General features: G+C 36.2%; 1 protein-coding gene across 3 annotated transcripts in view; it reads right to left on the reverse strand.

The window, feature by feature from the left end:
* Positions 1-3,261, reverse strand: part of LOC118195866 (uncharacterized) — a 219,932-nt gene extending 216,671 nt beyond the window's left edge. Inside the window, exon 1 of one of the 3 annotated variants that reach the window (XM_085808113.1) lies at positions 3,175-3,261. The gene's annotated coding sequence lies outside the window, so the exon portion shown is untranslated. The remainder of the gene's footprint in view (positions 1-3,174) is intronic. The other 2 variants (XM_085808111.1, XM_085808112.1) reach the window with 2 other exon arrangements.
* Positions 3,262-15,569: the final 12,308 nt, after the last annotated feature.

Raw genomic sequence — 15,569 nt, forward strand, 5'->3', positions numbered from 1 at the left:
CAGATGTTGGACTGAGAGATAGAATTCCACGAAAAAAGCCTTATCTTAATTTTCAGCAACGAAAAAAAAGACTACAGTGGGCAAAGGAAGACATTAATTGGACAGATGATCAGTGGTCACAAGTTATATGGAATGATGAAACTAAGATATCGTTATTCGGTAGGGATGGGCGAAAATATGTAAGACATAGAATAGAAGAGCTACACCCTGACTGCATTCAAGCAACTGTGAAGAACCCAGTTAGTGTTATGATTTGGTCATGCATGTCAGCAGATGGTATTGGTCGCCTTCATGTCATCGATGGGACACTGAATGCCAGAAAATACATTGACACTATTCTAGAACCAAAACTTCTACCTTCCATCAGAGATCTCTTTCCCAACAATGCTTCATTTATTTTTCAGCAGGATTTTGCTCCTTGCCACACAGCAAAAATATCTAAAGAGTGGTTTCGTACAAAGAGCATTAAATTGTTGTCATGGCCAGGAAACAATCCTGACCTCAATCCTATCGAAAATTTGTGGCACCGTTTGAAAACTCTTGTCCGAATGAGGCACCCGTCAAATAAAAGGGAACTAATGGAGGCTATAATTGTTTCCTGGCATCATGTAATAATGAATGAAGAGCTTAAAACTCTTGTCAGCTCAATGAAACGTCGATGTGAAGCTGTAATTAAAAATAAAAGGTACCCTACTAAGTACTGATAACTCACTGCTATCATCACTATCTAATATATATCAAAAACTATTATCGTTTAACTTTTTTGGTATTGCAAATAATTGAATTTTGTGTTTTGTATTGATTTCAGTAATAAATTCTCTTTAAAATGATATATATAAGTTTGCATTTTGTGAAACATAACATTTTCTATAAGCATACAAAGTTCAAAAACAAAAATTTCCAAAAGTGTCTACAATTTTGGCCACCACCATATATTCCTTACACCAGCAGTTGTTTGCTAATTTTGATGACCATGGTGATGCATAATCAATAATATTTTTTATTTCAATTTAATCATCTATTTATGTCACACCTGCCATCCTCTGAAAGGTTATTGTTAGAAAAGCATTAACAATATATTATCTTGTTAAAATTTTACACCATAAAAATTGATTTATTCTCATAATTTTAGATGACAATAATAAAAATAAAAGCATTACTTAATTATTTAAAATGCATATGCACATTTTTGCGGCCTACAGAAACAAATTATTTTAGAGGTTGGAAACCTCATGGTTCTTAGAGCTGTTAATAATTAAGAACACAACGTGAACAGCCGTGTTACAAATTAGCATTCAACCCTCCCGCTGTATTTTCTTCCTTTCATCCCGAACCGAGAACCGGCATCTATCCACGAAAATATTTCTATCTAATCGTTGTTAAAAAATTCAGAAAAAATAATAATAAATAAGAGAAGAATAATATAAATCTGGAAATGCGAACAACGACAGTGATAATTCAACAAAATGTACGCAAGAGGAATGGTTGCAAACTTCGAACAAGCGAATAGGATAAATATGCTGGGTTACCAGGTTTGAACTATTATCGCCAAAGTTGGCGATGTTTACATTTACCGGGTTCTCTGTGGAAGTGCTTCCAAAATAAGATTAAATTCCCTCATTCCTTTATATATTATAATTTGCTTTTTAATGTAAATCTGCTTATGAGGTCAAGTACGATTTATAGCACGAAATAGACTAATTTATGTATATTTATATTTTAAATTCAAATTTTTTCTAATAAATATACTTACACAAAATTAAAACAAACCAAAAAAAAACTTATCACAATGATCACTTTACAGAAAGTAGCCTCGTCAGCAGTCAAATAGCTAAAGCCACACACCACTGTAAGTAATATTTAATGACAGCAATTTTTCAATGCATAAAGAAATTGTCACATGGAATTCTTTAACATTTCACTAAGTGTAATGTATACTGAGACAATTTTCCTAAAAAGTCAACCATAAATATAAACATAAAAATTTCAACAGGCACCCCATGAATGCTTTGCTTTCACCAAACAACACACAACTATAAGTAAATACAGGAAATTTTGATTCAATTTTAGAATCCTGTGTTGCTGAATTTTATTAATTTATAAATACTGTATTTTTGTCCTTATGGGTTACAGCATCCAAAAAATCAAATAAAAATGCATGTCCAATATTAATCATTAAAATTTACAGGATTTAAAATTAAAACTTAACTTATATTGCTAGATACTGCACATTTTTAAATAAAATTAAATTTCTAACAGTTCTTGCATGTAATTTATACAGTGAACATATAACATTAAAGCTACAATCAACAAGAAAACTTTGGGGGGGGGAGGAGGAAATGAAACTATATGAAAAATTAATACAGATGTACAACTCAACAAGAAATGTATTTTGCAGTCAAGAAAATATTTCAGAACAATAACACTTTTTTTCCGCCAACTTAAGGTTTTAAGCTTTACGAGTGTGTTGATCAAAAACTGGACTGTTCGTCTCCACCATTAGTTCCAATTTTAGTATGTGTACTGCCGAAACAAGTAATTGAATGTCCTTCAAATTTTAAGATCTAACAAAATATCGCACACGCTTTTATTTTTTTACATAATAACTGTATTTTTGCCTACCACTGTTGCAAAAAGTGAAATCAAAACTCATTTGACAGTTCCCACAATTGTATAATTTTTTTAATTCTACACTGGTTCAGTTTCGAAAATAAATAAAAATATGCTTTTCTCTAATACGCTAGTATATTTAAACTTTATGTTTGCCACTTGAAGGCACATAAATACTTGTCAGGATGCTTTTCATTGCATTTATCACTTAAAGGTAATAATACTGTCAGACATGAGAAGAAAAATAGTTCTGAATGTTCCAGTACTAAATGTATAAACTCCCGTATGAACAGGTGCATGAAAATATGAATGTAATACGCTATAGAACATTAATAATTCGAAAATAAGAAACTTTTTTGCGTCATATAACCGAGAACAATCATTTACACAAAGCAACAGATGATTAGCACTGTGTACTACAAGAGTCTGATTTAGTCATACCCGAAGCTTATTATAGCAATATTTACGCATTAGATAAGTTTAAAAACACTTTTTTAAAGAATATATGAGTAAATTATCTTAATATAACATTATTCATAGAAACCAAAACACTTTCAATCTTACCGCACCGATTGCAACACAGGAGTGGAGTTTTGCTGTTATTCACTGTAAACGCATACAAGAGCCTTCCCCCCAACGGCAGTGTCCCAGGGCTAAACAAAACAAAGTCGAGGACTCGTTCGTCTGTGACGTCACTAATCACTTGTAACGATGACTTTGTGTTTCCTTTTCAAGATATTGGCTGTTTTTCACTGGAAAAATAAAATTTCGAATATCTGGAGTTGAAACATATATAGTTTAAGTCTTAGTTACGAAAACTTTCACCATACTATTTTATTTCATGAAAAATCACAAAACCATCTTCACAGAAATTGGCATAAAAGATTTAGCTATTTTTTAAATTATTAATTTTTTCTTCAATAAAATTGAGTTTTCCTAGAACTCGGGGTCTAGTTTGGACACCCGTCGAGATGTGTGTCGGAAAACCAGTCGGGATTCTCTTTGAACTCGACAGCAGACGGGAGAACGAGTCTGACCCCTTCAAATTCCGTCGGCGGAAAATGAAGTGTGGAAGATTCAGGTGCTAGACACACTTTGAAACAGGCGCCTGGGCATCCTGTGCATAACATCATGTGCATAACGCGTAGAAAAACAGCATCACACAAATCTCACATGTGGCGGTTAAAATTCCCCCTTTATGGAAAAATAATATTAAACTTTGGTTTATTCAAGTTGAAAGTAACTTTGCTCTTGCAAAGATTAGTAACGATAATACGAAATATAACCACGTGATTTCTTCCATAGACCTTGAAACTCTTTCTGCAGTATCAGATATTTTATTTAATCCCCCCGCGACGGAAAAATATAATGCCCTAAAAGCTAGGTTAATAGCGGAATTTTTGGATTCGGAAAACGAACAAATACGCAGACTTATTTCTGAATTGCATTTAGGGGATGACAAACCCTAAAAACCTAAAAATGAGAGAATTGGGTGGAAAATGTATAACTGACGAATTTTAAAAATCATTATAGCTGCAAAGGTTACCTTTCGAGGTGCATGCCATTTTATCAATAAGTTCTAAATCCTTAGATAATTTAGCAAAAATGGCTGACAAGATAGCTGAAGTGCCCATGCCAACGAACAATAGTGTGTTCGCTGTCCAAGCAGCTTCCGCGAGTTCCCCCAGCGATCCGAATGATTCTTGTGCCCACCTCGAAGAGCTTAAGACCTTAAGGAGTGAACTTTCTGCCCTAAACAAACAGGTCGAGCGACTCTCCCGCGAGAAAACGAGGAATAAATTCCCTCGGGATCCACATACCAGATCACGTAGTTTTTCACGTGTGCATTCTCGAGAGCGCGTTAGCAATTATTGTTAATTTCATTCGCGATTTGGTAGTAATGCACGAAAATGTCGAGCACCTTGTTCTTTTTCTCAGAATACAACCGCCCAGGAAAACTAGAAGTAGCGGCTGTCGACCGAAAGTCGTCGACAGTCGCGCATTCATGTCGCTTACATGTTTACGATAACAGATAAAATTGCAAACTCAGACCATACGCGGCCCACATCACCCGTGAATTTTCCGACATAATTTGCAGCATTTTCTGATTCCTGTACATAGCGTATATAATTTCATTTTGTATCTCCCACTATTATGTATTTGTTGCCTATTATTTTATGTATCTGTATTTTCGTATAAACCTATCAGATGATGAATAAAATTGCTTTATCATGTTATTTTGCATGTTTTTAACCGCCTATACATCACGAACAACACTCATCAGATTTCCACGTACGTTGAGCCTCTTCTGTTTTCAGCGCTCGTCATTGCTTTTCCTCCGTCCTGTGACGCCGGTAACCCCCTCCCTACATCTCCATACTCCCACAATCCGTCCGGACATTTCCACATTTTGCGCCCATGTTGGCATATTTGTCAAGAGCCGGCGACGTCACGTATTTAACCCTTAGCCTGTCGAGTGATTTTCTGCGAATCCCTTTAAAACTGTCGCTAGTTTTGGACCGAACTTCCCGTAAAATGTCGCGAAAATAACCCTAAACCTCTGAAAATTGTCAAGCAGTTCTTTTGTTATTTCCCATCCCTCCCAGAATTTTACTTCAATGATTCCAAGTGAGATTGATTGCTATATATTGTTCGCATCTATGTGAGCTCTCAAGAGAATTGCAAAAAGCTAGACTCTCCGTGATGACCGTCTTAAAGCCGCAGGGTACAGCTGCGAAACGTAAAAGTTTTCTTCCCTTAAACAATCTTATCTCTACATATCTTCTCTACATATAATAAAAGAAAGAGTCTGTCTGTGTGTGTGCATTTCGTTCGCTCTGCGCGTAAGCTAATAGACCCACGGCTACGAAATTTGGTACATAGGTACATCTATACAAATCCAGTGCACTTCGAAGCGATTCTTTCGAAATCGAATTTTTTTTATTTCATGTTTTGTGACGAAATCGTGTCATTTTGAAACATAATGGGCTATAGGAAAGCGAGATTTTACTCTACACACTCCATTTTCACATCGTCATGAAACGTAAGCACTTAGCTATTTTACGAACTTAAAATAAATTTCGTGTTTCAATAAATCGATTAAATACGAATTTATTTAACAAAGGGAGCTTAACACTTCTTCAATGGGATTTTTTCTAAAAAAGTTTATTTTTAAAAATGTACAGTTTATTTTTCTTTGATTTTTGAACACGTTAAACTTTCATCCTTGCGAATGCTTTTACAAAAAGAATTTTGGAAAAATGATAATATTTTGTATTTTTAAAAGATTTTTTAAATGAAGCATCCGAGTACAGTTCTCACATCATCTCACATCATCCTGTTGATAGATTTTTGATGAAATCGCATCATTTTGAATAGTTTCATTCTTTTAGAAATATGGGTTTGGCAACAATTTTTCATCGTATTTTTATGTCACTGTTTTTAAGAGATTGGCATATTTCATTGTCATTTTTATATAAATATAATATATTTTTATTGATTTTTTTTGATAAAGTTGTTCTGTGGAGTAAAATTCTACGCGGAATTTTATGTTTTTTGAGTTGCTTTCATGTTATTTTTTCTTATTTCACTGTTTATAAGATATTGAAAAGTTTTGCATGATTTTTGTTCTACGGAAAGTTGGTTAATTTTTTAATTAGGATAATTGATATTTGTATTAAGAGATATAGCTTATTTCATTGTAATTTTTTCCCTTGAAAACATAAGATAAAATATGATTAATTATACTTTGCTTTTAAGAATTTTTTGTTTTTTGCATTCCTTTATTTTATTAATTGCTCATTTCACTGTTTTTAAGATATTGAAAAGTTTTGACTGATTTTTTTAGGAAACAAAGTTCTTAACCTCCTTAATACCATTTGAGTTCTTAAGATTTTGCAAAGGGAATTTGGTTAATTTATTTATTAGGATAATTAATATTTGTATTAAGGGATATTGCTTATTTCATTGTATTTTTGTTATACGTAATAACTTTTTTTATGAAGTTGTTCTGCAGAGTAAAATCCTACGCAGTATTTAAATTTAACGTTTGGAGTTCCCTTCAGCCATTTTTCCGGTACATTTAAAAGCCAGACGAAGGCTCGCAGCGAAGCTGCTAGTTTTCAAATAAATTGGTTTTAAAATTTACCCGGTTAAATTTTAAATTATTACGCATTTTTAACCCAAGTAACCTAAATCTGTATGTCACTGATTATCACCGGAATTTCAATGCAGACTGATTAAACTGCTATCACTAAAATTATATTCTAACAAATATCTGGTGCAACTTTCATTCCTTCTGAGATATTGCTGAAACATTTCGTATTATTTCCGATTTTCTGTATTTTTGTCATTAATTAAAAATCTTTAAAACCTTCAGCACTTTCCTATATTCTTCAACTGCATGCAACTAATAATTATTTTAAATAATTTCTTTTTTCCTTAATTATTACGTTGTTTTAAGAGAGTAATAAACGAAACATTTGGGTGTTTTTTAAGGGTGATAATATTAATATTAAATTTGCATTTTACTTTTTCATATACATTCAAGATATTCAGAAAGGGAATTATAACTTGAAAACGTTTTCAGTGTATCATAAATTTATTAATTCAAATTAAAAATTCTTGCTTTCCTGTCCAAGAAACACTAGTAAATTTTATCTGAAATAGGAAAGATGAGACATATTAATAACAAACAAAGCTATTAATTTGGAAGTCAAAGAACAAAAATCAGCGTTATATTTTCAAATTTTCACAGGACTAGTTTCGATGGTTTTACCGAACCATCATCTTCAGCTGCAAAAGCGCAAATGAACGAGATAAGATATAATGAGAATTAGATTGTGAAAATTTGAAAAAATAACGCTGATTTTTGTTGTTTGACAATTTAATGTTTGTTCGGCTTGTTATTGTATCTTAATTAAACAAAGCAATGTTGTTACTCATTAGCTTACAATATAATTTATTCAATATGGTATTTTTGTAAATAAAGGGTGTTGCTGTACATTTGGTAAAGTATAATTAAGCATTTCATTTAATAATTATAAAAGTTATTAATTATTTAATAATTAATCATAAGAATATGAATAATTAAATATTTTTTCGGAGATATATTTTCCGGCGATATTTTTTTCTAGGGATCCCAGCATACATTTTTGAAGCATTATGCTCTAAATAAATATCTTGTTTGAACATAGCATTTATTGTTGACAAATCTCCAACCAAAGGAAATACCTTACTAGGGAGGATATTCAAACAAAAATTTTTATTAGAATAAATATTTTCGTTATTTTAATACTACTAATAATATACAAACATTAGTTTAAGTTCACTATAGTTGAGTGAATAAGATTGCTGGATGTTGGTAGTTTGTTGTTGGCAACCGAACAGTTTAGCTGCTTGTGGTCTTTATGATTTTCCCGATGCGTAACGTGAATTCAAGCCAATTTTATTTAGAAAATTGCCCACGAAGGTGTTCTCTTAAAGCAGATAACCCATGACTTCTTAAAAATTGTAAAATATAATCTGTGAATATTTTCCGTTATACGATAACACGGAGAAAATGATTTCCTATACGAAACATATGATCAGCGCTGTTATTGCCCGCCATGCATCCATCTTATTCCTTACAATTAATTTTCCTTTTTCAAAGAAAGTTTGATTTCAGTAAGATGTACAGTCGGTCACAAAAGTATTCGAACACCGGTACCCTATCAGAAAATGACAAGATGGCGTTTTTTTTCTCTCTTTCTCTCTGTGTGTCGTGTTATTCCATCCTAGGTTTTCTTCTCCCCCCCCCCATCTTGGAAAAAACTGGAAAAAATTGGTTACGATCTCTTTTTGAATGGGGAGATGCCATTTTGAGAAAAAGCTGACGACCCTATCTTGGAGAATGAACATGAACGCTCTACACACCCTTTTACTCTCTCTCTTTCTCTCTCTTTTTGAATTGGGAAGCCATTTTGGGAAAAATGCAGACGACCCAATCTTGGAGAATGGAAATGAACGCCTCTCCCTCTCTCTTTGAAATGGGAAGCCATTTTGGGACCCTCTATTCTTGGGGAGGGAGAAAACTGAAGTCTGCACTTCGCTGTCTCTGAATGCGGAAAGCCCTTTTGGGAAAAGCGGACCCTCTTCTTCTGATCTTGGAGAACTGGAAATGAACGCTCTACACGATCTCTCTTTGAATTCAGAAGGTATTTTGGGACCTTCTAATGTTGGAAAACTGAAATGAACGCTCTACACCTTCTCTCTCTCTCTTTCTCTGAAATGGGTAGTCATTTGAAAACTCCCTAACTTTGGAAAAAAACAGAAATGAACGCTCTACACCATCTCTCTTTGAAAATGGGGGGTGTCATTTTGAGACCTCCCTCCCCTAAACTTGAAAAAAAACTGAAATGAACGCTCTACACTTTCTCTCTTTGGACATGGGTAGCCCTTTGGGGACCCTCTCCTCTTGGTAGGAAAAAAAAAGAACTGAAGTGAAGGCTCTACACAATCTCTCTTGGAATGGGATCCATATTTCGAGAAACGTGGATCACCTCATGCTGGAAAACTGAAGTGAACCACCAAGATTGGACTCTATATAATATTTTTTTCTAATTGACATCATGACCCTCCTCCAATTTGTTATTAAAAAAATTGTTTTTTTTTGTTTTGGTTTTTATCCCATTTCCGATGTGATTTCAGAAATGCAATTCCATAACAGTTCAATTTCATTCGAGGTTAAATGATCTAAACAGTCTCTCACCCACCCATCCGTATGATTATTTTCTTCTCCTTCCTGTTGCACCAAATTTTGTATGTCCATATAATCATTCCATACGGGAAGGGCTGGATCCTCACAAGGCTGTCTTGAAACACTTGGAGTCTCTTTGGGATGAGTGGAGGGATCTAGGATGTCTGGACCCGGCTGCGATTCTACCTCCATGATTTCTGGACCCGTTGGAACTTGTTTACCCGGCTGAAATTCTACCTCCATGATTTCTGGACCCGTTGGAACTTGTGAACCCGGCTGTGATTCTGCCTCCATGATTTCTGGACCTGTTGGAACTTGTGGACCCGGCTGACATTCTACCTCTACGATGTCGGGACTTTTTGAAGCTTGTGGACCCGTCTGACATTCTACCTCTACGATGTCGGGACAGGTTGGAGAAGAAGAAGAAGAGGATACTGGAAGAGGTTCTGTCTGTGAGGAGTCCGAAAGAGGTTGCCTGTTTGAACAAGTCGGGAAAGAAGAAGAAGAAGAAGAAGCTTCTGGATTCTGAAGCGGATCTTGCACGCCAGGTAGGTTCCGGTAAGTCGACCGTTTTTTAAGAGGTAATTTTTTTTCTTTCTCCTCATCTTCAATTGTGATGACTTCAATTTCATTCCGTTGCCGGGTCGATTTTGTTTCGGGCCATGACGACGGTTTGGTCCAGCTCCTCTTATCATCTAAGGAAGGGATGGGTAAAGGTGCGGAGGGTTTTCTTCTTCTTTTTCTTGAAACATCATCGGCGATTGGAAAGAAATCTCCTCTTTCAATTGTTTCCAAAGCGAGTACGAGCACCGATCGACGAGAAAGAGACTCTTCTGGGTTGTGACGATGAGATATTGCGTTTTCGGGGGAACGACATAGTTTTGAAAAGGTCTTAGAATATATTTCTTATATTTCATCCTGTCGCTGACTTTAAAACTTCTTTCCTTCAGATTGGGGGACGATGATTCGTAATAGGCGAGAGGAGCGGCTGTGGTTTGAACAATATGAACTTCGTCCTCAGCCGTCGTTCTCACTCCAAACGTAAAATATCGTTTCGTGAGAAAAATATTCTTCCACCGAAAACTCGTGCGCGGATCTGTATATCGCCGGTCTGTTTGAATGGGCCGTCTTAAAGCTCGATCCATCCGATTCCAAGAAAAGGGAGATTCCTCTTTCGTTTGTTGCGATTCGAATAAATTTCTGTATATATTCTGAACGAGCAGGTTGGAGGATTCGACATCTTGGTTGAAAGAAACGATCGCTTGATGAGGTGGTAAATGCGGAATAAATGTCGCACAATGACACGCCAAAAAAATTTTCAAGTTGGAGATTTGCTTTAGCGTCTTCAAATCCTCCCCGTTCGAAATCCGTTGAGTTGGAAAAACGTCTAATAGCGACATGGCTCCCAATGGAAAAGAAATGATCTCGCCCAGTACTCTCGTCTTTTTATATATCTATATAGACACACACAGACACACATAGAGGCTCTATGACGTCCGTTTTATTTGTTTTTTTTTGTTTCTCTCTCTCTTCTTTCCAAGAAATCTTATCTCCATGACCTCTTTTTCTTTTCTTAAAAAGATGAATGTGTGTGGGAATGAGGAAGTGAAAGTAATAATTTAATAAACAAAAAATTATCCAACCATGACCTTCTTTTTTTTTTTTCAAAGTCACCCTTTCCAATCCAAGGACGTCCAGAGATAGAGGAAGCAGAGAGAGAGGAGGAGGAGGGAAGGGAAGGTCACACTCTCTTTCTCTCTATAAATAAAAGGGGAGAGCCCCAAAGTCATATTTTTGTCCAAGTGGATCATGAGGAGGCATCCCCAGCTCACTACGTGTATTCCTTTCAAATATAAATATGTTGATCTTTCCTTTTATATCATCCAAGGAGTCGTTTACCTGAAAGCCTCCGATTTTTCAAAATGTGCGGGTTATTATACCGTGGGTAGTTATCAAAAGATGCAGGACGAATTTTTGTCCGACGAAAACGTGTTGATGGCTCGTGACATTCCACCTTTGGATGCACAAATTTTGTTAATGAAACGAGCCAAATATTTTTACACGTCCCACTTTCTAACCGTCTCGCAAATGAATAGGATTATGGATCGTCTTGAGAAGACAAAAGGGATTCTCGTTCATTTTAGTGAATGGTTGCATAAATGTTTGCACGAACCTCTCTCGATCGAGAAGACTGGGAAGAATACCTATTATATTCTTCTCGAGGACTCTCTTCGTTCCTCTCATCATAGAGAAGCTACGACTTTTGAAAAATCCTCGAGCAAGAAAAAATAGAATGGTGGAACAACTACCCCATCCCTCTCCCCGAGCATCAAGAGGAGCCTGTTCAGAAGAAAAAGAAAAAACCTTTCCAAAAGCCTATCCTCATCCTCCTCGATAATGATGGGGATGAGGAGAAGCCTGTTCAGATTCCTCTCCGTTTGTCAAAACCCGTCGAGGATGAAAAACCTCTCCCTTCCTCAAAACCCCTTGAGGAAGAGAGACCCCTCGAGAAGGAGAAATCTCTCCCATTGTCAAACCTCCTCGAAGATGAAAAACCTCTTCCTTTCTCAAGACCCCTCGAAGATGAAAAACCTCTCCATTTATCAAGACCCCTCGAAAATGAGGGACCTCTCGATTTGTCAAAACCCCTCGAGGATAAGGGAACCAAAACTTCTCTCTCTTTCGAAGAGGAGGGACCTCTCAATTTGTCAAGACCCCTCGAGAATAAGGGAACCGAAAATCCTCTCCCTTTCGCAAGACTTCTCGAGGAGGAGGAGAGACCGCTTCATGTCTCAAGACAGGACCCCCCTCTATCTCTTGAGAATCCGAGGGAAACGATTCCTACTGAAAAACCATCTATCGACGATCCCCAGAAAAGGTCTTCGGAGGAGATTAGACTTCCATGTAGAAAACGAATCTGCCACAATCATCATCATCATCATCATCATCATCATAATAATAATAATATACCCCCTTCTCAACAACAGAATCCTACAACATTTGCAGATAAATGCATTCAAACCAATCCCTTTATAGTAACCCTTTTGATTGGAGAACCCGTGCATTAGCCTCGAAAAAAAATGAGATACTAGACTGTTTCTATGACCAGAATGTTAAGCCAATAGATAGGTCTAGCTCAGAATTTTTCTTTTAAAAGAAAATAAATAAATAATCCAAAGACTATTCGTAAATATAAATGGTAAAGTTTCGAGTCGGCTGGAAAAAAATTTTTAGAGCTGAGAAAAATTCTTCAACTCAAAAAAAAAAAAAAAAAAACTTTTTGTTAATTTTTATCATGTCTTAGACATGATAAAAATTAACGACCCTCTTCCCTTTTCGTCTGGGAATGTTGTCTCACTCTTTTGAAAAACAAATCATGATTCATTCATGGAATGTTTGCCATTAGAGAAAGGATGAGTCATGATCTATTTTTAGAAAGGGTGAGACATCCTTCCCAGACAAAAAGGGAGGGTCATTAATTTTTATCATGTCTAAAGACATGATAAAAATTAACCAAAAGTTTTTTTTTTTTTTTTTTTAGCTCTGAGAAATTTTTTTTTCTCCCAGCCGATTCGAGACTTTACCATTTTATTAAGAATGATTTCTCCCTGATCTATTATTTCAAAATTCCAAGATTCGCTTCAGAACCATCTGTGCTGTTGAAGAAGTAACATGATATATGTATTTTTTTTAATGAGTTCTGTCAAGATTGAATTGTGCAGGATCGACGTTGCGAATTTTTTCTCTGTGTCTTTAAATAATAATGATACCGAACCGTTTTTTGTAGAGCGCAATGGAAAAAACCTTTTGTATGGTTAGGACAATTCATGTGTTCGATCCCATTGTATTTGAGAATCTCTTGCGTCGATCCCGAAATGCAATAAATGGATCTTTGCAACCATTTCTCTAAAAACTGCCGTTTCATTTCTCCTCGCACCCAAATCATGGAAAAAGTTTCCTTCAACATCGTTAACACCCATGGAAAATAACTGTACGGAATTTCTCCTTCGTACCACGACAAGCCGTGATAATAATCACTCGCCCACACAGCGGTTCGTTTTTCTTTCTCGGTGAGCATTTGCCATGGAAACGGGGGTTTAAAAACAAATACCCCTCGAGAAGTACCGTCCAATGTGACGTAAGCCAATTCTTTCACAATAAAGGCTCCTTGAGAATCGTAGAAACCTTCAAAGTCGAGCACGAGTTCCATGTTTTTTATTTCTTTTTCTTTCCAAGGTGACCTTTATTATTATTATGACGGATGTGTATTGAGATACGCACGATATTATTCAAAAAACAAATATATATATACGAATGTGACCTTTCCCAGAATTCATACGACCTGTCACGTGCAACCTTCTCTCTCTATATATATATAAAAGAGGAGACGGCGAGAGAACGCTATCCATTTTTTCCTTCAGGACACACAGCGAGAGAGAGAGAGAATTTTGTTTTCTTTTTTTCCTCAATTGAAGAAGATGGACATTTTGAGTACCAAACCTCTCAAAGATTCCTACATTGTTCTGGACATGGAATACTTTCACTGTTATGATCCAAAGACGGGAGATATATGTTTCATCTTGAAAGAACTGGGCTACATCACTTGCGATTTAACCTTATGCGGATCCATGATTTTTCTCCCTCCTGTCCATTACGATGACTTATCGTCCCGCAATCAAGCTGTGGTCAACCAGACTACAAATAACCGACACGGCCTGCAATGGACCGAGGGTCGTCTTTCCTACGAGCATCTTCCTACGATCCTGAAAATACTGACCGAAAATGTGGAGGTGATCTACGTCAATGGATACGATAAAGCCGAATTTTTCAGCAAGCTCTGCCAGCGATCCGTTTACGAGTTTTACATCCCAGGGAAAACCGAGTGGCGGAACAAGTCGAAATGCACGCGACACCAATATTTCCAAAAGATGATTCATTGTGCCGAGAACAAGGTGAGAAATTTTCGATACCATTTGATGGAGGGTAGTTACGTTTTCCGGAAATTACATTGTTACCCCTCCGAGAGCAAAGCTGTCGAAGAGGAGGCGGAAGAATCTCCCCAGGAGAACTCGTGCGACGATGAGGAGGAGGAGGAGGAGGAGGATGAACTTTCTAATAATAATAATAAATGTCTAAGTTGGGATGCTTTAGAGACCCAAGAATATTGGTCTCAACCCTTATCTCACCTAGACCTGAAAGAGGATCCTCAAGTGTACTCTTTGTGGTCCTCTTCTAAAATTTGGTCTTGGAGAGAACCCTTGAATGTTCATGAATGAAATGGTATGTAAATCCCTAGAGAAAAAAAATAGAAAAAAAAAGTTCCTTTTTTTTGTAATGTGTTGATTTCTTTCCAATCCCATTTCTTTTCTATAACTCCACCCCAATCGACGAGAAGAAGAAGAATTTTCCAAGTTACACAAGACGAATCTTCCAAGTTACACAAGACGTAGAAAGATTTCACAAGGATTTATAAATTACACGCTCCCACATGATATATGTATAGAGAGAAAAAGACCCTCTGTTCTCTAGCCAATACGTCAAGACTTCCCTAAACTAAGAGAGACCATGACTACCGAGGAAACCTTAGCAGAGCAAGTGGAAAGACTTTCAAAGAGATTAGAAGAGTTAAGACGGGATAGATTTACAGTTCCGCCGACTAAAGAGGAAACTATCATCGATTTCAACAAACCACTGTACTTTCATCCCCTACCCCAAAGAATGAGACGAGTGGACTCGCCGTTGAACAGTTCCAATGAGAAACAAAATGTCACTTATTTGAATAGCCAATTTCAACACATGAATATTTCATAAGTATTTTTTCCCTAAAGCGTAGGGAGATCGGATCAGTAGTTTTTCCCTTTTCATCGTCGAAAAAGATTGGGAGGAAAAATCTTTCTCAGCTCTCTCAGAAAAAATTTTTCAGCCTTAAAAAAAAAAAAAAAAAAAAAACTTTTTGTTAATTTTTTTCATGTCTTAGACATGATAAAAATTAACTCTACCCCCCCTTTTGTCTGGGAATGTTGTCTCACACTTTCTAAAAATAGACCATCACTCCTCCTTTCCTAAAGAATAGAATTCCAAGAATGGGATCTGGTCTATTTTTAGAAACGGTGAGACCCTATTCCCAGACAAAAGGCGGGTAGAGTTAATTTTTATCATGTCTAAAGTTCAGGGTCCATCCATCTTCTTATGTGAAACGGTGACCCTGACAAGATCGAGATAA

This window comes from Stegodyphus dumicola, chromosome X1, assembly GCF_044657685.1.
Source record: "Stegodyphus dumicola isolate Sdum_Otavi_A_Nest chromosome X1, ASM4465768v1".
NCBI lineage: Eukaryota > Metazoa > Arthropoda > Arachnida > Araneae > Eresidae > Stegodyphus > Stegodyphus dumicola.